Below are 22,574 nucleotides of genomic sequence, written 5' to 3' on the forward strand. Positions count from 1 at the left end.
GCTGCATGATTCCATGATTTGGCAGGATTTCCATGATGAGATTTGGCTGAGCGCTAGCGAATATTTTCAGTGTATCTTATAGTAAATATATTGGCAACGAGCAATTCGGAAAATAAATATGTTTTTGATCAAACTTATCAAAAAAGGATGAGAAAAGAATAAGTCTTTGTTTGAAGTTTGTTTTTAACAATGGTAGGATTGTGAAGGAAACAGGATTTTTTTCCGGATATTTTCCATTATTTGTGATACAAAAAACAGTAACACTACGTTACGAGATCTACAATCTGATCCCTTCTTCCGGTAAATGACTAACCTAACATATAATTACAAACTAGGTTAAAATAAACAAATCATACCAGAGCGTTGTGACACGCGTAAGTCAGGAATCACAACAACCATGTTGTGTGTCAACTTCACTACCTCTTAAACATGCAATTAATATAACACTAAACATAACACTAATTATTCTAACTGAACTACAGAGTACAGGCCACAATAATACCGCCTAGACTGACCAGAGACCAATAGTAAATGGTAATCGCCACGGCAAAAACAAGATGGCGGCAAAAAAGGAGGGAACAGGAGTGGGCCTTTTTTGTTACTGGGTTATGCTAGATGAACTTCGAAAAACCATAGTGTGACTCCGCATGGGTTTATTATCGGCAGATCTCGAAACGTAGTGTTACTGATTTTTTTTCACTGAACGATAAAAGGAATAAGTTTTATGATAGTATTTGTTACACAATGGAATTTGGCAGAGCTTCATCAAAGCTTATCTCTCAGTAGGCTGAAACAGTTGCCTTTTGTCTGCGCGAGGATATAAACAATTATTTTCTGTATATTTATATGTCTGTCTACCTGCCTGGTATATAGAACCGAGCTATAGAGACCGCTATCACCCCCTCATGTGATCTTGACAGAAGGTGGTCCTTACCATATTGTCCCTCCTAAAAATCCTATCCTTCCCGAAGCAAGTGCAAATCTTCTTTTATACTAAATACTGTAAGGGCTTACTCAACCTTTTGTCCCAAGTGAAAAATAAGACTATATTTTTGTAAAACCGTGTTGGATAATTTATGGTTATTGTACAAGGATGATATTTCAAGCCATTATATATGTTCTTATATTATAACGATTAATAATAAAGATTTGCGGAACAAATTAGATCTTGGTACGTTCTTGCACAAGGCTCCGGCAGATGGGCAATATTTACTGCTATACTAATTGGATAGCTGCAGGAGGTCGAGCCCATTTGTTTGTTTTACGGTAAATTTTATTTACTGCTCAGCAGAATAGTTCCAGAGCAGATAGTGCTGTGTTCCTTCATAAACTACTCGGTTATGATGCTATTTTATGTGTACTTCCATTCAAAGTATCGCTGTTTCAAATATATGTGGTGCAATCATAGCGCCTTTTTCAGTGTAAATCGTGCAGTAAAGAGAGAACAGACAGTTTTATAACTTTGGTTTTATGACCAACTGCAAGAAAACAAAGTTAGTAAATTTTTCATACAAAGTACGAATACCTGATAGAAATATATTTATTGCCAACTCTCAAATAACGCAAGTTCAGTTACTTAATTTTTTTCACCGATTAATTAATAAATATTGTTATTAATAAATTAATTAAAAAATTAATAAATAAATTATCTAACATAAACAGACTGGGCTGTTAATACACATCCCATAATTTCTAATCGCCTTAATTCTCACTTGGTACTGAAATAGTTTCTTTAGGTGAGTTTGTTTGTTAGCCTTACCTTTCCTCGGATATTACACACAATTGTCCATAGTAAAACGACGCGTGTTATAAACTAAAAACAAATGAAAACACCTCTTATACTATCACAATTGTATATCTTTTAATATTTAAATGTGACGGCTGTAAACAGTTTCACAACGCACTATAATTATACGAATATATCACTGATTAACCTAGGGTTATGTATTAAATGTATTAAACTTCTCGGGTTTATGCGCAACAATTAAATTTCGCAAAAAAGTAATTTATTCGGGAGTTTTTTGTTTAAGTTTTTGGTTTAATAAATTTTTTTCGTCGTTAGGTTAAAAGATAGCCTCTGGCAAAGATTGGCGAGTAAACAGAATGTCTGCAGTATAAAAGTCAACGAAAACTGCTCTAGTTTATAACTAATTCCTAGTAAAAAACTTTAGTTTACATTTTGCAAAAACAAAACATCGGTAGACTGTTTTAATGTAAAATATTAACATATGACATTCCACATTCCTGTAATTTCAAAATACATCTATACACATACATTGTTATATATTTTAAGGAATCATTCCATAAGAAATTCACTTTTTCGATAATGTGTGATTTTTTATTCCTGTGTTATTTTAAAATATATTTTTAATATCACCAAAGTTTCAATATAAAACCTAATACAATTTTGATAATTATAGAAAATCATGGAAACAATACAATTGAATGATTGAAAACTTAATTTCAAACTTATTGGAACTCTGGTATGATTATATCAATGCAGTCTCCATACTATTCCTTAGATCTAAAAGTTTTAGTATGGAGGCCAAATGCAGGACTTTTAAAAATATTTTCACTCGATCACTACCCAATGTAGAATATTTAATGAAATGAGCCTTAAATGGTAAACTTTCACATTGATTTCGAACTAGGTTGTGAGATTCTAAGGAGCACAATGAAGTGTGTTCAAATACATGTAAAAACACACACACACACACTTATGTATGTAATCTTATTTTATCAGATTCATATGTCATACGTTGCGGTTCCCCTATTTTCCAAGTAACACGATATAATGTATTAGCCATCAATGAATCGCTACCCAATCAATGTTATTTAAATTAGTTATGAAACATACCACCACATTTCCATTTTATATTCCAAAACACATCCACTCGTGAAAAGCATGTTCCTGCCAACTGTGCTGGAAGTAACGTTTTGTTATTGCAATCGCTCTAATTACTTGCGAAAATCTTTTATGGTTTACTGAAACCGTATTAACATAACTGTTGTTGTTATATGTTTTAGTTTAGTTCTCTACAAACCCGATTGAAATAGTTAATTATTTATTAAACATAAAATAATTTTTTACAATTTTATATCCACAAGAAATTAAACATCATTTTTACGTTTTCATTATTGTCTATTAAAATTAAATGTTATATATTCATGACACAAAGTCGAGTTAATACATTTATAATTTAAAAATGGTTGTACCGATTATAATGGTCTTTGATTTTCTTATTCGTATCCGCCATGAATAGAAAAGTAACCAATAAAGTATCATAAAAGTTTTCGGAACAAATCAGGTAAATAGAAAAAGAAAAATGCATATAGCAAAGGGAAACACCTATGAGACGTTAGTTCAGTTCTTTCTTGTAGCTAGAAGCCACAATAATTAAATTCTATCACTATCAGTATTTTTAATGTACAGTTTTAAGAGCATGGATTAACAAAATTTATTTTAAACTTTTCTGCAACTGCAGTTGAGTAAACAGTAAAGAAATATTCAGATGGAAAACTAATACCTTTTTACTATACATTTAAAGACTGTTATAAAACCCATGTTAGTTTTGACAGTAGTAGGATTCTTTGGCCTGTGTATGTGCATATTTTGTTTTGATCAGGGAAACAAGGGAAAATACTGTAACTGTGTTTGTAACTGTGGTACAAAACCTGCTAGAAGAGTAAATTACAATGGTAATAAATATACATTTTACACATATTTTGTTGATCGTTGCAACAAACCCAACTCAACATTAGCGTTGAAAATATCTTTCACAGCAACGATAAATGCAGACACACGTACAAACCCTGCGACATTGCACGCGAAGCCGCTGGTAACTGCTAGTAACTGTATAAAGTAACCAGCGTAACATTATATAATCCTCTCTAACTAATCCTGTTATAACAATTTTTATAACTACCTCGTCGTGTTCGTAAACATGCATGATTCAGTTAAATGTGTCTACACAATAATAACCGGTTAAAATATACACATAGTAATATCGTAGTTTGCGAACTTCATTAAGTTTAATTTTCTTTTCCTCTTATTTATTCTTCTTCTTATTCCAGACAAGTTATATTTCAATATAAGGTGGTGGAGGGGTGCTATTCTGCTTTTCAATTGTACTTTAAAACATACGACATCCTATTGTTGTTTAATAGGCTTTGTTGACGTTCCATGCAAAGATTGAAGTCAGTGCCTTCTCGAGATATCTTCCGGACAGACCTATACACAGACAGACAAGTAAGTGAAATTTTGTCACCCATCTTCGTGACAGACAAACATGTAACATTTCAAGTTTACATACAATTAAATTACGTTCCCGAAATATCCTGTACATATTCTTAGCTAACGATCAGCCAAACCCCGTCGAATAACATGCACCAGCAACAAAATCCATCCTATTTATGTAGTGATAAAATTACATGCAAAACCTATATTCCATAGTTTAATTTGTTCTCCCGATATCCTGTGGAGAGTAAGGCTTTGCTAACGCTTAGCCAAATCCTGTGAAGGTAAATGAACTATGACTGAACTGGATGGTGCCTTTGTGTATTAAAATGAAGTTTCATGCAAAATGAGAGGACTAGCTCAATTCATTATTGATATATCGTAAAAAAACAGACATTCAGGGGTCTTCAATGCTCACTTAATAATGAATCTAATAAAATATTTCAACATAGCTGATTCGTTAGTTAAATAATAGTTTTGATTTAAATTGTTTTAAAATTCTTGTTTATTTATCCGCAAAACATTTTAAATCAATACAGGGTGATTCATGAAGTTCTCCCCCCACTTCTACAGCACATTGTACTAGTAAAAATAATGAAAACATGTTATATAAACATAGGTCCGAAAACGCTTCGTTAGCGAGTTACAGCTAGCGAAAAGATTTTGCCTGAATTTCCTGGGTAAAGAGTAAAATAAAGCCATACTGAACTTTTGGAAAAGGTTAATTAAGTAAGAAATATCGTGGATTCTTATGTATTTTTACCTGATAAAGCTAATAAAATAGGTTTTAGAATTGTACCTGTAGTAGTTTTTTGAGGGATTCAGGGTTAAATGCAAAAAAATTGGGGCACGAAACAATGTTCTTTTTAAGTTTGATGTACAATAACTTTGTTAAATTGGTAATAAATACATAAAATCAACAAACATTAATTGTAGAGAATTTAATTATGAGAAAATTGATATAATCAAAGTCTAAAAATAAAACAGAAATAAGTACCAAAAAATCGATTTTATTCAGTATAGTACATTACTAGTTTTAAGCAAAATTAATCAGGTTGGGCCAACCGTACGCACCTTTTTATAATAGATGTTCGAAAATGAGGCCATCATTATCAATACATTTTGCAGCACGTTTGTGTATTGCTTTTGTTGCGTTTTCTTAATTTTTAAGGACTTCCCTGTATCTGCACAGCCGAAATCCATAATACGGGCAATTAATTCATCACGAGAATTCACTTTTGTCTTGTATACAATGTCTTTCATCCATCCCCAGATGCAATAATCCAATGGAGATAGATCTGGTGATCTTGGTGGCGAAGGGTGAGGCCCTCCACGACCAATCCAGTGTCCAGGAAATTGATGATTTTAAGTAAGCAGAAACGGCACGTGAAAAAGTGGGAGGTGCTCCGTCATGCTGGAAGTACAAATGTTGTCTGAGATGTAAAGGAACATTCTCTAACAGCTGCGGCAACTCTTCTTGAAGGAAATGCAAAATAGAACTCAGCATTTAGGCGTCCAGGTAATATGAAAGGTCCAATCAGCCGATTGTGCAAAAAGGCCACACCAGACATTTGACGCTAAATCGGTGTTGAAAGTTCTGTTCCACTGCCTCATGTGGATTTTCTTCTACCCATGAGTGTTCATTGTGCAAGTTATTGACACCATCCCGAGTGAATTGTGCCTCATCCGTAAACAAAATACGCTTGTAGAGTTGATTATTAATATTCAAAAAGTTGCAAAACTCCAAGCGAAGCGGACCATCCCCTAGCTGTAGATGTTGAACCTTTTGTTTATGAAACGGATAAGATTTGTTTCGATTAAGTGACCTCCACACCGTTGACTGCGAAACTCCTATCCGCCTAGAAATACGTTGTGTACTTACACCTGGACTGCGATGAACAGCACTAATAACAATATCATCATCAAGTTAGACAGCTCGTTCATAATTGGTTCTAGTACTTGGTAGTGATCCTGTTTCCCGAAGAGTACGAAAAGTTCCTGAAATTGTTTTGGTATCTGGAATCCTCCTATTAGGGTAACGTAGTTCATATTCTTCTACAGCAGCTCTAGCATTACCATTACAGTAACCCAAAATAAAAACCATATCAGCGTATTCCTCTGATGTAAATAAGTAAGCATTTTTTCGCTGAATAAACAATCGAATTATAACTCACAGAAAAATTGCATTTAATAACACGATTCACAGAACCCGATCTCCTGCTGTAGCTTGCAAAACACCACTAATACACAGTTTCTAACGTAACAGTACAGAATACCATTGTTGATCAGCTGTTATTCGTGCGTTACCAACTTAGAAATTAATAAAAACAAAAAACTGCATTTCGATGATTAGTAAACAATAATGGGAAAATGTTTGCTTCATTTATTTTCGAACATTTGATGTAAATTGTTATTTAAAAAAAAACACAACGTAATAAAACATGATATTTTTTATTTACAAACAAATTTATTTAACATTTAATCTTGTTTTCTCAATTTATCTCATCATTAAGGAACAAACATTTTGTTTTTGTTTTATTTTAACTAAATACCGTACGTATTCTTCTTTACAGCTAGTAATGTACTATACTGAATAAAATCGATTTTTGGTACTTATTTCTGTTTTATTTTAGACTTTGATTATATCAATTTTCTCAGAATTAAATTCTCTACAATTAATGTTCGTTGATTTTATGTATTTATTACCAATTTAACAAAGTTATTGCACATCAAACTTAAAACAACGTTGTTTTCGTGCCCCAATTTTTTGCATTTAACCCTGAATCCCTCAAAAACTACTACAGGTACAGTTCTGAAACCTATTTTATTAGCTTTATCAGGTAAAAAATACATAAGTATCCCACGATATTTCTTACTTAATTAACCTTTCCAAAAGTTCAGTATGGCTTTATTTTATTCTTTACCCAGGAATTCAGGCGAAATCTTTCGCTAGCTGTAACTCGCTAACGAAGCGTTTTTCGGACCTATGTTTATATAACATTTTTTCATTATTTTTACTAGTAAAATGTGCTGTAGAAGTGGGGGGAGAACTTCATGAATCACCCTGTATATAACAGTTTTATATAATAATTCTCCAAGAGCCAAATAAAATGTTGACTAATTATAGGTGTGATAAGCCGTTAACCGCCAATTAGGAAGCGAGTACTTGATTAAGAAGAACCGTGATGGAACCGCATTTATGAGCCCTTACTCGGAAGTACATTTGAAAACATGGCTTTCAAAAGGCAATTGGTCCAGAATGAACCTTTACGTAGGGTCAACTCCCTCTTCAGACAAGTGCTTGATGGTGCTCCCTCCATCTTTATAGCGAGTCCTTTCGCTTTACTGTCGCTCACCCACGCGGCACGGACCCATCATATTTTATGTTTCTAATCGCGTATAATTTAATAAAATAACCGAGTCGATTTACAATTATTTGACAAATATTTGATTTAAATTGTTTTGCATTAACTTAAAATTCGTATAATTTTTGTTACATTATTATTAATTAAATAATGAAGATACAATTTCCTTTTTTGCAACTAAATGGTAAGCCCAAAAACCATCATTAGAACCTACTAAAACACTTAATCATATTGTGTTCAAACAAAATGGTTTACACATTTTTCTTATAACATGGTAGCAGTTAAAAGTGAACAATTAATAAAGTTTAACATATTTTCCGTTTCATTAAATAAAACTAATACAAGACTTGTTTCTTATAGCAGTAGGTTCAAAAAGAATCATTTGATACTACATATATTTGGCAATCTTGACTTTGTTAATTTACAAATAGATTACTCGTAATTCGCTGGTGTAAGGTTTTACATTCATGACAAAAACTCTCCACGTTCCATTTAGCTCATTTACTAAAGGAATACTATAACTTTACACTTAATGAAACAATACAACGTAGTAGTACGCCACACCACGTATCGCATACAGGCTTCATTAAGGTACAATGCAAAATTTCTAGTTTATTGCTCATTTACATATTGGCAGGTAGAACGACAGAGACTCATACTGCAAAAATATTTTTACATCCTCCGGCAAAAAAGAGAGATGTGTCAGTATACGAATTCTATGATTTGATAGAGGACGCCATTGAAATAATCCTTGTCTATGTAGAATTATAAGCATATCATTATATTGGACGTGTTAGAATAAATGGGATACAAGTATCACGTGTTACAATCTCTTATGACTATACCGAGTGTGTTCGTTAACTTATTTAATCTGCTATTTCCTCGTTTCCGTCACAGTTATCCGTAAGACCAATGTTTAAATATTTGCTAACACTCCGCCAAACCACATTGAATGATGTGAACTATCTAAGCCAGTTTCATCACATAGAAATGAAGCTTTATGAACAATTTTAAATTTAAAGCTACAGTTCAGTTCTTTTTTTCCGTGTTATCATACGGATATACAGAAAAAATAACATTTTTCACTCTCACGAATTATTAAAAGAGAAGTTTTTAATTAAAAACTTTTAAGTTAAAATTATTATTCATGAATTTTAATTGGTTTAAACACTAGGTGTTTAAGTACGTTACTCAAGACGTATAAGTTAATTCAGCGCTTTCTGTTCCATTTTCAGGTGTTCATACTTTCAAGTCATGCATCATACTGAGGCCAAAAATTTAATTTCGCCAAATATTTAGTTGTAGGCTACGTACAAACCAAGATTCAGCCTATTGATTTCACATTTTGCGGCAACGTCCGAGAGGAGTTCCCTCACTAGGCCGCACTTTCCTGCCACCCCTGCGTCATTTATAGCAATCTCTCCCTTTCTTTGTCTACTTTTCATTTACCTCACGTAATGAAGCTGTTATTGTGTTTGAAACAATTGTATGTAAATATCAGAGAACAGTGACTCCTTTGTTGCTCTTTTCTTGTAACAGTGTCATTTATCTGCGCAATCGTATGTAAATATCAGAGAACAATGACTCCTCTGTAGCTCTTTTCGTATAACAGTGTCATATATCTGCACAATTGTATGTAAATATCAGAGAACAATGACTCCTCTGTAGCTCTTTCCGTATAACAGTGTCATATATCTGCACAATTGTATGAAAATATCAGAGAACAATGACTCCTCTGTAGCTCTTTTCGTATAACAGTGTCATATATCTGCACAATTGTATGAAAATATCAGAGAACAATGACTCCTCTGTAGCTCTTTCCTTGTAACAGTGTCACATATCTGCACAATTGTATGTAAATATCAGAGAACAATGATTTCTTTGACAATATCTTAATTGTTACAATTTTGATGTCATGCTATATATTAGCTGTATATAATTCGACTTTGGCTGCGTATTGAATCTTGAAGTTTCAGGAATTAAAACTTCTCTTCGAGTACGATAAGAAGTAGCACACATGTTATTAATGAACAGTCCTTAGATTTAAATAAAACATAAAATATTTTGAGATATGCTTTTCACAGAATTTTATATATATAATTTATATCTCTTAAAAATGTGTTGTTTAGACGAAATATAGAGAATTTTTATGTTTTATTTTTCTGTTTTTATTGAATATATACATATATAATATTTTAATCATTTCATTATACTCTCCTTTTTGAGGTTAAAATGTATACAGAATAACGACGGTTTAGACTGAAAAATATATGGGCTGAAAAATGTAGAAAGAAGTACCACAAATGCCTCGTGCTTACTAAACCCCTTCATAAATGATTTCATTCCATATCTCAAGAGGGCGGTGCGCCATATGGGACGCTGTTTGTGACATATAGCTTACTTCCCTTACTTTCCTGTTCCTGGTATTTTACCAGAATATATTAGCTCCCGCCAGCCTTATAAAGACCGAACCCATTCTTTTACGATCAATCCTAATGAACAGCCATGTAATATTTCACACTGATTTAACTTGTACAAGTCGACTTCATTTCCAGTATTAAGAAACGTTACAGATTTGAAAAAATTTGTTAATAGTTTCAAATGTGCATTCTAGCTGAACCGTAGCATAAATGATATGCAATTTCTTAATAAAGAATCTTTTATATAGAAAATTACGTAGGATCCTACAGACAAAATAAAGAATAAATGATTTTTGCTTGTAGTTATAATCAGTATACATCTCAAGAGATACGTTTGTATATCTAATGTCATATATATATATATATATATATATATATATATATATATCGATATCGATTATATATATGTATAAAAAAATCTCATAGGTATAACTCTTTGTCCACCTTTTATGAGGCAACAGACAGATGATTCTTAAAATAGTATCATTGTCTGTCCGTCTATCCGATAGCTAAAGAGCTATAGGTAGGTCCTGGATACTTATGGGTAAAACATAAATTGCAGAATCAAAAATTTGTAAAAAAATGAGTAAAATAACTTATTACAGGATATAACACATCCGTTAAAGTTACTTTCTTTGCTTGGTTGCGAAGACGTTTGTTTCATTCTTCCATACCCTGTTGTAACGATTTGTTTTATATTTCGGAAGTGTTTAAATAACTGTTGTCCCGAAAGATAAACTTGCCCATCCTTGAGAATCAATGGCCCCCAATATGACTGATCTAAAGTTATAATCCGCAAAACTCTTTTACACTCATGTGAATTATTCTTCTTTGGCCAAATCTGCTGTCAAAGGCTTGGACATTAGACAGGTAGTAAATATTACATTACCAGTATATAACTACCAGTAACTCAGTATAATACCGTTCTTAAATCGATTATCTTGCAACAGTTTGCTCCCTTAAGTCCTAGTTGGTAAAAATAGGCCATTCCGTGGAACAACTCAATGGAATCCTCTATCTATCTTGAAAAATAAATTTGCAAACAAACTCAATTTACCCATAGGAGATTGAAAAATGTGGCTTATTACCACACGCAGCCTAACTATCCCGAAACATACAGCATTATATAGTGTTTTGGTGTGTATTTTATTATTTAAACTGATATGATACCCAATTTAATGAACCAAAATCCTAATGTATCATTTAGTTAGTAAGATATTTAGGGTAAGATCTCATATTTAGACTTTAAGTGTGGCATGAAACTTCATTTCAACAAGAATGAATTCTATGATGCGTCAATTTTGTGTCAACTTTTTGTGTACGATTGTATTTCTGATAATCTATCCACAAGACATCTCTAGAATGAAATAAACTATGGATGTCACATCTTGTTTGCAACCGTAGCGGAGTCTTTTACTACACACGTTGTTGAGTTCTTCTATCCGGTATAATTTAATTCATAATTACTTTTGAATTTATAGAAGGGTTCTGAACACATTCAGGAAAGTATAATAACATTTCTCTTTTTTGTGAAAAAAAAAAACAATCAACTCCTGCACTCCAGGTCCACTCAACACGTGGGAAAAGTGCACATTTATCACAATCAAAAATGGTCGTATTATTAGAAAAGTTTTACCCGCCAAAAGTTACGTGAGAAACGATGTAATTTACGAGTTCTCTAATTGGAGAGTTGAAAGCAGAGAAAGAAGGGGGAACCTCACTTACCCTGGTTTACGACTAATTTTGTTTAACCGTAAGTAATCGCTTTAACACCGGATCCGCTCTCTTGCTTTCATGGAGTGTGAATTTTCACACGACATTGAATAATAGTGAAAACTCATGGTTTAAGATCCGGCTCTATTGAAATGACCTTAAGTTTTCTCCATAAGAACAACGTTAAACTCCATAGAGTTTAACGTCCTCATTTTCAGTCGTACAATTTAAGGAGATGTCTCGTTTGTAATGTAAAATTAACACAAACCCAAACGATTGTATATTTTTTTAAATATTCTTATGGGATATTCATAAAAAAAATCTCAAACCTTATTTAAATATTCAAAAAGTATACTTTACAACAACAGAAAATAAATAAAAAGGGCTTAGATACTTAATATATAAAAATAAGTCTTTAAAATGATACGACTCCCATAACGTTACCATAAAAAATAAGGGTGTAAAACTGCATGGGCGAGAAACTCAATTTGACTATAGGCCACTCTTCGTCATAGTTTTATTTTGCTATACACAAATCCACTAAATTTTAAAAGTATTCTCCCTTTGTGTGTACGGTATCAATTCAATGTATTTAGATCTTACATGACGCTAACCGAGATCTAAGGCAATATGCATGTAATTATTTTTCTCACTTCATCAGTAGGTACGTGTTATTTTAAAAACTTAAATAATAACTTACAACACTAAGATACATTTTGACTATTCGATATGTTTTCGGTTATTGAAAGTCACTTTAGCGGTGTTTTAGCGGAAATGACTTTTTACGGCACAACCACAGTCCAATCAAGGGAAGTAGCTGAGGGTCGGCCACTGAGACCGAAGTGTACGGCACAAAATCGTGGCACTGTGGTATTGAATGGGGCACTTCACTAATTGGTGGCGGTGTCTATGTGGCACACAGGAAAACTGTATCATTTCGTCGCTCGACTGTATAAATCGACCACAAGCAGACGTTTCGAGACATCGCAACACAAACAAGTTTTTGTCAATTGTTAAATGGCAATATAAAATTGATTAATTCTTAACGATAATAGGTATGGATTAAAATTAATACTTTATGTATATTCTTGTCATTAATGACGAGACTGGGTTAATACTTCTTAATTCCGGAACCCGACCAGAAATATGGTTTATGTCAGATTTATCTTAGATACATACAAATTGATAGCAGCTCATCAATTTAATAATTTACAACTGTGTGTCGGGATCCGGATTTTCAGAAATAATTTTCTGGAAATCCGGATGATTCATAAACGAGACGTAGCGGAAGTAACGGAAACACGCAATGTATAAGGGGGAATTCAGAACTTAAAACAGTATTAGTTGGGAACTTGAATTAAATGAAACACAATCCTACATTGGTTCCGGAACTCCGGATGATTTATAAACAAGACGTATCGGAAGTAATGGAAACACGCGATGTCTAAGGGGGAATTCAGAACTTAAAACAGTATTAGTTGGGAACTTGAATTAAATGAAACACAATCCTACATTGGTTCCGGAACTCCGGATGGTTTATAAACAAGACGTAGCGGAAGTAATGGAAACACGCGATGTCTAAGGGGGAATACGGAACTTAAAACAGTATTAGTTGGGAACTTGAATTAAGTGAAACACAATTCGGAAGGGAGATTGTTTGCACAGAGCGTTATTGAGGGGAGACACTAACAATGGGAATTATCTTTCAAAGGTAGGGAGAATAAACAATGTGTGAGCTACGGTTGTGGTAGAGTTTAGTGTCAATTAAGCTCAGGATAAATTATCGCTTGCCATTTGTTCGGTAACCATTAAAAACACTTCAGAAAATCACAACACCAACTCTTATTAAACAACAACTTTTATTAAATACCTGTCTGCGTTTTAATGTTTGTTTTACTGCAGAGATCATATAAAAAATTGTAGAACGGTCTTCTTTGAAATTGAAGTTATTAGGACTAAGAATTTAATAAAATATAATTACTACAAGAATCTAAAAATAACTTACAGGGCAAAAACGAGTTTATTTAAAAAAAACATGACTTTTAAAAATTTGAGATTGGCGTTTTATTTGCAAATATATATAATTGCAACTACTATTATTTTAATGCAGACGCAATGTTAAAATATGTCATTCAATGCTGTAGAGATTTAGACCCATTTGGTGTCAATAATTTGATGCCCTTTTAAAATGCCCTTTTTCCATTAAAGTTTTATAACGACATTAAAAATTTACTTTCGTGAACTTTAAATGATATTATCTGCACAATTAGTAAACTTTAACTAAGATTTCAGTCGAGTAGCTGGAAAAAATTAATTTCTGTCTGCCTATCTGTCTGTCCATGTGATGGCTCGAGACGAACTGACCTGTAGAGTTGAAATTTTGCAGGAAGGTCTAAACTAGCAGTTACCCACGGCTATCCATGCAATTTATATTTTAATTGGGAACACCATTGGCATATTCCTTATAAAGGACATTCGAAACTCTCCAGAAATAAGTGATAGGCATTGGAAGATCTTCCAATTTTCTGATTTATTTTAGATTTCAGAATTAAATAAAGTGTTTTGGAAACCCTTGCCGAAGATTAACATTTTTATAAGTACCCGTGAATTAACTCAAATTTCTCTCCAACATTCCATGATATTTTATTGAATAGCTCCAGTAATTTCAGCAATACTTAAAATGTTATAGGCCAGTGTGGATGAATTTTGAAGTCAAAATAATAATAGATTATGGGACTCTATATAGTTCAGGATTGGAAGTTGACATATTTTAGTTGACCAATGAACTATGTTAATGGTTAATATATTTAGTAGTAAAAAAATGGTAATGGCTATTGTTTCATGCTTAACTCTTCTGATTCGAGTGAATTATATTTATAAAGTTAGAACTGTATCTTTGATATTTTCATTACAACACTGAAAAAGCACTGCGTGTTTATTATTTTCTAAAAAGTACAGTTAAAAGTATACTTTCCTTAAAAATTATAATTTTCTTATGTGGATAAACTCTTTTCTCAACGGTACGGCGATTATAGAAAAGATTTTAAAAGAATTTTTGTTACTATTAAGCTTTATCTTTGCTTTCTAGAGTATAGATATAAACAGATTTATAATAATAGTTACGATACTAATCAAATACATGGTCGTGCTCTAATAAACAAAGTTTACGCAGAACATTTGATTACATTTAGCAGGCTTTTTAATTGACATTTGTTTGCTGTAATGCATTTCTTGTGAAACTTTTCACAACTTTCGAGACCAGTGCGGCGTAGTTCAGAGAGGTTTTAGAAATATTAACAGGCCTATATGTTAACCAGGGACCCTAAGAACCAAATGAAACTGCATTCCCAAAATGTTGGTGTGTTGAAACATGACCAGAGATAGCCGCTTACCGGACCAGTCTCCAACGGTACTGTACATAAGAAAGATTAAAGAATGATAAGACACTTGCAGGTCCTGTTTACTTCATAAAGGAATTAAATTATTACTGATACCAAACGGCCTGGCCGATTTCAATGTTTATTTACCAAAATACAACATTTTGGTAATAGTCACAAGGTATTGGTAGCCTTTTCACAAGTTTGGCTTTGGGTACGGGGGGCATGGGGAATGATTGAAAATGTTTTTTCCCCGCAATTAGTACTTTACACTACTGTTTACAGAATTTTGATACTTGAGCTATAAGTCTTTTCACACGAGTTTGAAATTTTTAAATGAACACCCTGTATGTATGTAACACGTGGTATCGTACCTTGTACTTCAGGAGCTTCAGGAGCTGTAGCTCAGTTATTTTTTATCTAAAACGCCTAAAATAGGAGACAATTGATAATTAAATAATTTTCGGACGTGTATTCATTTAATATTTTACCATTTGCTGAACCGTTTGAAGTGTTCTGACTTATTGATGATAACCAATTATGGGACACTCTGTATATATTTGATGGCAAATTATTATAGTATAGGAAATCCCTTTTTCATATAAAGCATCAAGAACTATTTTTAACAAAATATAATGATGTGCATTTGTTTTAACAATCTATTTGTTTGTATTATCAAACAAATGTTTCCATATTATTTGAATACAATACTATCTATACGTTGTGTGGATCGCGGAGTAGACTGAAAGAATAACAAAGGTTCTATCACTGTTGATCATTATCTGAGATTAAATTCTGATATTGGAATAACTTAAATAATTGCCGATTCAAGGCTCAATTACCAATACATTCTAGACAACAGCGTGATATGATGAGTTTCTAGATCCTTCCTCGTTAGCTCAAAACATGTTTAATTATTAAACATTAATTTCAAAGAGTTGGGCCATTAGCCAAAACATATATCTGCCAAACATGGTTAAATTGGGTTTCGATGAAATGCCTCACCAAAACACAAGCTGAGACAAAATTTATAGAATATTCATGGGGCGTACTTGTCATATATCCAAATATAAGAGGCCTAGATCAGTCACATAGTTTAATATTTTTATCTTAAGACTTCGCCCCAACCACCCATTTTTGTATTAAAATCTTTCCTGACTTCAATCCTACAACAAAACCAAAATTTCCAGCATCGATGCGATACCTAAGACTCCTGATTCAATGTAGGTAGAAATTGTTTACGCTATGCGGACTTTTGGTAGGCTCAGTGATCAGTACTCTGGTTTATTACTTAACCCAAATAATAGCCATGCAAAATGTGTATGGTATCCACGAAATAATTAGATATCTCCACAATGTATTCGATTCACTGTCTCCATCCGAGGTGTTTGCTAAGTTTCAACATGTGTAATCAAAATTGGGCTGAGAGTTGCTGGTCAATCCTTACTCTGTAATGTATTTCCCATTTCTCTCTAATCATGGCTATATCACACGTGGTTTGACACAAAGCAGTATTATAATTAAGCAAAAAATGGATATGCCCATACAAACGCTTTAATTGTTGCATCCTTCAGAAGACAATCACTGAGTCTCCTTTTTGCCTTAGCATTATCACATGAATTGCTTTGCTTCAAAATTGGTCAAATTATATTCCCTACAAAATGCCCAGAATAGTCTTATTGTATTTAGTATGAAACTTGGGTTCACATAAGCTATAGACTATTCATGCCAAAGTTAATTAATAACCATCTACCTAAGTAAGGTCACAAACACCACTGCAGTCTACTATTTCATCCTACTCCCTAAAGCTTGATGTCCTCTGGTTGGAAATAGAGCTTTGATATTAGGATAAATGATTCAAATGCTATGGTAAGATATCTCCAATAACAAGATTTTAGCAGTTATGTCTACTCCTTTTGGCTAAAATATACTGAATAGCAAATGTAGTTTACTTCTTTACAAGGGGAAGACTTTTTATAAATTTGGCGAGAACCGCTTCAAAAATACGCCATCCGTAATGTTTACTGACCAACAGATAAGCATTGACATTTTGGCTGCATTTCAATTTTTAGGTCTAACATGTGCAGCTAATTTTATTAAAACTAATGTAATAAATATAGTTCTAGAGTATTTTAATTTATTATATATGATAACCAACACCTGTGACTCAAACTATAAAACAATAGAGCGAATACAGACTAAAGTCGAACCTGTAAGTTATCCATAGTTCGCTGAATAGTGGAAATGTCACCCAGTTAGGGCGGATATATCGGTGGAGTTTATGTACTCGGTATTGGATACAGTAGCTGAAGAGGTTGACAGGTGACTCATTTACCTAATGAAATGCTTGACGTGCGACAAGAGCACTTGCAGCTCACGGCCTCTACAGCGGTTTAATTAGAACACGAGCTTGCTGCAAGTGCTTCAAGACGGTCTGTTAACATCTTAGGCACTGGAGTCCCCATCGCGTTTATTCTCGCTCATTTAACACTATCCCAGGTTATGATGATTGATTTCATTTATATTCAATTGTTTTGTGATGTAGCCTAAGCATATGTGACAGTGTAAATATTTTCGTACGTTTCCAAGCGATTGAAATGTGTTGCTTTTACAAAAATTTAAAACACTGTTCATTCAATAAGTATTTAGCGGATGAGGTATTTGAAGGTTTACGTATATGTTTTTGATTTAATAATTAAATTTTATCTTTTATTATATCCATTTATCATAAGCGTGTCCTTAGTTTATGAGGAATCGGAACATGGACAAGGACACGCTATTCTCCATTCTGCATATCATTCTTATAAAATATATATGGATTTTATAAAACATTTGTTTTATTTGCTAAAGGCATTTTTATTTTCCAAAATAGAGTTAAGAGCCAACTATATGTAGATGAATAAATTAACTAAAATTTGCGATGCATACTTTTTAAATATTAATAGTTGTAGTTAAATTAGTTAAGAAAGAAGAATAATATAATCTTATAATTTCAAAACTGAATTTATTAATGTCATGATTAAAATTGGCTAGCAGATCTTGGTTTACTTAGTTTCGTAGAATAAACAAATTTGTGAACAAACTTGGCCGCGACAAATGTGACGTAGAACACTTGTACTGGGGTTAATTCAATCATTTGGTCGGCAAGATGTGTTGTCAGTTCTTTCAAAACTCCATTTTATATAGTTTTATAAAATAAACAAGATAGAGTTAAATGATCCCTTATTGAGATTTATTTAGCTTTAAGAAAACGTGACGATCGCTATTCACTATTGGACGGTAGGTGGCCAGTTCTATTTGGTTGGCAGGTGAGTGCAGACCTATTCTGACCTATATTATATAGTTAAGATTTAATAATTATTCTTTAGTTCTTATTCCGTGCATGTTGTAGGGTAGTGTGCACGGAATAGACACACAAAAGAGCTGTTATGGTTCCTAACTTATGCGTGTCACAACGCTATGGTATGGTTTGTTTACTGCAACCTAGATTATGGTTATGTAAATACTGGAATTGCTAAAGGGTCTATGTGTGATGTTTTTAATTTTGAGATTTTTTATGCTAATTAATGTAACTCCTAGAGCCAATGCCCTGCTAAGAGATTTATTTGCCAATGTTGTTTCTTTTAGTTACTACAGTCCCCAACAGAAAGCGCTGATTCTATGTCCAGCCAGTCTTGCACTGCTATTGGATCTAAGTGCCATAGCTGTTGCTACCAGCTGAGATGTACTCAGATCAAACAAACTGTCATTATATTGCTTATTTAATCGTTGATTTGGATTTAAAATGATGGATGATGATGATAATATGAACACCAGTGCTTTTAGTGGTGATGGAATTGTTGAGAAACTTACTTTCAGATAAAAAAGCGAAAAGCAAGGCTAAGTGGTAAGCCTTACCTTACACAGAAGATACGGAATACAAGAGATATAAATACCTTTGGGATTTCTGTTAAAAAATTCAAAGAATCGTTAAGAAGAAACAATTAAGCCTTTTTCCAAGACAACCACTGTCGTTGAATATCTGAAGAGGAATATCTAAGTGGAGTCTCAAACATAAATTGCATGTTTCCTACCTTTACGCAAAGAAATCCTGATAGTGGTGTCACATACACGTTCTACTGTTAGGCATTCATAAAAGACTGTCCTATGCTATCTTTTAGAAGGCCAAGAACCGATACCTGCAAAAGGTGTGATTATTTAAAGATACAATCAACATCCAATGATTCCATACAATCGGAAAAAGCCGAAAAAGCACTTGAGTTTCATCATAGGAAAGGTGAGAGTGCCTCTTATATGATAAAAATGATTTATTATTTAGCACATTACCTCTCAGCTAACATTGCACCATTTTTATGGATTTAGAAAAAGTGTTTCCTTTACTTAAATTGATACACAGTAACACGTGTCTCTTGTTACAACTTCAACATTTACATAACCGATATAGACAATACCATAATGTGCTTGTCGCATGAGGGGCAAGGAGGTAGAGAGGGAAATGAGATGGCATCGTGTATTTTGCAGGGACTTCACTCTGGTTTACTTCCAAACAAAAAACTGAATCTCCTAGTCTGGAACGGAAACTGTTCAGGCCAAATACAAAATATAATTTTTAATCTTTCCCTACATGTATTTAGTATAACTGGGTATTTTCACGTCAGATAAAAACAAATTTCTTTTGTCTGCCCATAGTTTTTCTGTTGCCGATCTAGAGTTTGCTATTATGGAGAAGTGCAGCAAGATAGCCAAAATGCAGTTACTGGAAGATCTCGAAAATGTAGTCAACAAAGCTAGGCCTACGAAACGTTTCCGAGTATTGAATACATGTCCAACAGTTTCTTCAACTTTGAAAACAAATTTCTTGAGTTAATTTGTACAAACAAATTTGTATTACTCGGGCTTCTTTGATTAAACTAAGCAAACAACAGTCTGGTATTGTGTTCTGCAAGAAAAACTTTTCCGATCTGTGTGCTTGGGGAATTTTCCTGTGTTGAAGAAAGGAAATACAATGAAAGACATTCATCGAGGATCAATCATGATGGATTGGATTATATGAGTGGAAATAACAAGGCTTATTCCAGGACCTGTTACGTCAATAAACGTTCATAGTCAATACTGTCTCGTGGCACTTAGAGCCACTAGCTGTACAAAATCTTGCGCACTTAGATCTTTCTACTCAAAAGCCACTACAACTGTCTCATTTTTCAAGAGAAATAATAAAACATTTTTAAATACTTATGAAAACGAGGGAAGAGTTCGTTTATGTTTATTTACAAATAAAATATTAATATCTGTGAAAAATATGCAATTTTTATCACCCACTGAAAATTTCTATTTTTGGCACTTAACACCATTAGCAGTTCTAGTCTTTGTACTATGTTAGTCATTGATCTGAGGAATAGATCAGATTGCAGATCTCAAACCGTAAATTTTAATGATCGTATTGTCTCACTCAACGATGACAAATGTCCAGAAAATTCTGTTCCTTTTTTAAAGTTAAAATGTTGCACTAAAGCTTTATACACGTTATGAGATCCGGCGTAATCTTGTAGTCTTACTCTTAACTGGGAGATGTATCACTTTAATTCCAAAAAACGCGTTTCACTAATATAACTAAAAAATGCCTATTTGGATTTATTACGTAACTGTCTCTGTATTAGTGAAATGTAAATTAAAGAGTTGCTAAACCAAAAAACTAATGCTTAGGTTACTTAAAAACAGATGCAGGTACAAAAAATAGTACTGTCGTACTATTTTAAAGGCTTTTTCAGAGTGATTAATTTAAACTACCATGTCAGTTCGTATAAGCGATAAAAACCAATCCAACAGCACACAATCAATAGTAATTGTACTTTGACCTGTTTAATTAGGCTTTTGGACATTCGTAAATTAAATAGTGTGATCATTTACTCTAAAAATTAAGAAAAAACTGTTTCATATGCGGATGGAGTGATAGCACATTAAAAAAATCCTAATTTCTTAGCATTCATAAATCAATCGGGTATGTACGCTCTAATACGAGCTAACTTTTCAATAATTGTCTGGAAATCAAGACAATAAATAATAATTGCCTTTAAAACTTAGAGTTTCTCAACAGTAGATCAGTCAACAGGACAAATCGTTAACCAAAAATCAATAAAATCATACATAAATCAACCGGGTAATCTACTCTCTAATACAAGCTAAATTTTTCAATTTGTCTAAGAAATCAAGGGAAAAAATTAATAATTACCTTTAAAAATTACAGTTTCTGATCAGTCAATAAATAATCTTTGATGAAAAATCAATAAAATCATAAATCCCACTAATTTTTTACATGCTACTGAATACATTTTAGTTAGTTTCACACGTACTAATAGGTTTAGTTAATGGAAGATAATGCTTGGACAAAAACGATAATCGAGGCTGCAACAAATGATTGCGTCTGTGTATCCGACCTGACGGCACAGTCACGGATGCGGCACCGAATCAAAGCTAGAGTACACTGCGCTGGTGTCAAATTTACTTAATGAAAGCCTTGACTGGAGCAAGAGCTCTTCAGCCCTTACAGAGTCACACTAGCGGTTTAATTAGTACAGTGTTCTGTTGAAAATGAAGCTCTTTCAACAAATCCGAGCCTTGCATTGATCTGCAATCTACAAGTACTCTCATTGTGGTCCAGACGTGCATGCTCGGCAAGTTTCATTTGTTTAATTCAAAGCTCGTTCAGCGTCTTTTCATCTAAACTTAAAAAGGTCTCCAGAATATTTTATTAAATATATCCTACATGAATGCCTGTCATCCCGTGGTTTTTGAGCGATCCGTGCTCTTTTTGAGCCAGTACTTGTTCGTATTGAAACTGAGCATTTACTTTAAAACAGAAAATATTGTTTAAGGATAGACCTTAAAATGGAAAAGTGTAGTGAAAATTTATTATATTTTAATTCTAAAACCAATTAATAAAGTATTATTTTATTGTAGGTTTACAGGAAGTATTTTTAGGAATCAAATGCCGCACGACTTTCATCTTTTATTATAAGTTTCGTTCCACAGTTAATATGCTTCCACGTCTAACGTATTTCCACGTAGTGCTCTAACGACTAAACGTTATAGTTTTATGCATTTTTGTAATACAGCTGTATCAACTAATTTCAAATTATTGTAGCATTGTACGCATTATTGATGATTTCAATGTGAAAGCGAGAACGATGAAGTATTACCTTTAAGCGCAGAAAAACATATTATAGCTGCAATCGATAGGTTTAACCGCATGAACATTCATCAAGCTAAAGAAGTGGAGAAATTTCTTTAGAATAATATTATAATGGAAGTGAGGGATGTATTTAATGCAAAATAAAAGCCATGGCAACATTAAGACATAAATACCCTGAGTTTTATTTATTTTTGCAAATTCAGAAATTAATGCGTAATGCCTTTTTAAGTGATTTTAAGGTCGATGGCCATGAATGAAATGAAATCAACTAAT

This window comes from Homalodisca vitripennis, chromosome 1 (genome assembly GCF_021130785.1).
Source record: "Homalodisca vitripennis isolate AUS2020 chromosome 1, UT_GWSS_2.1, whole genome shotgun sequence".
Taxonomy (NCBI): domain Eukaryota; kingdom Metazoa; phylum Arthropoda; class Insecta; order Hemiptera; family Cicadellidae; genus Homalodisca; species Homalodisca vitripennis.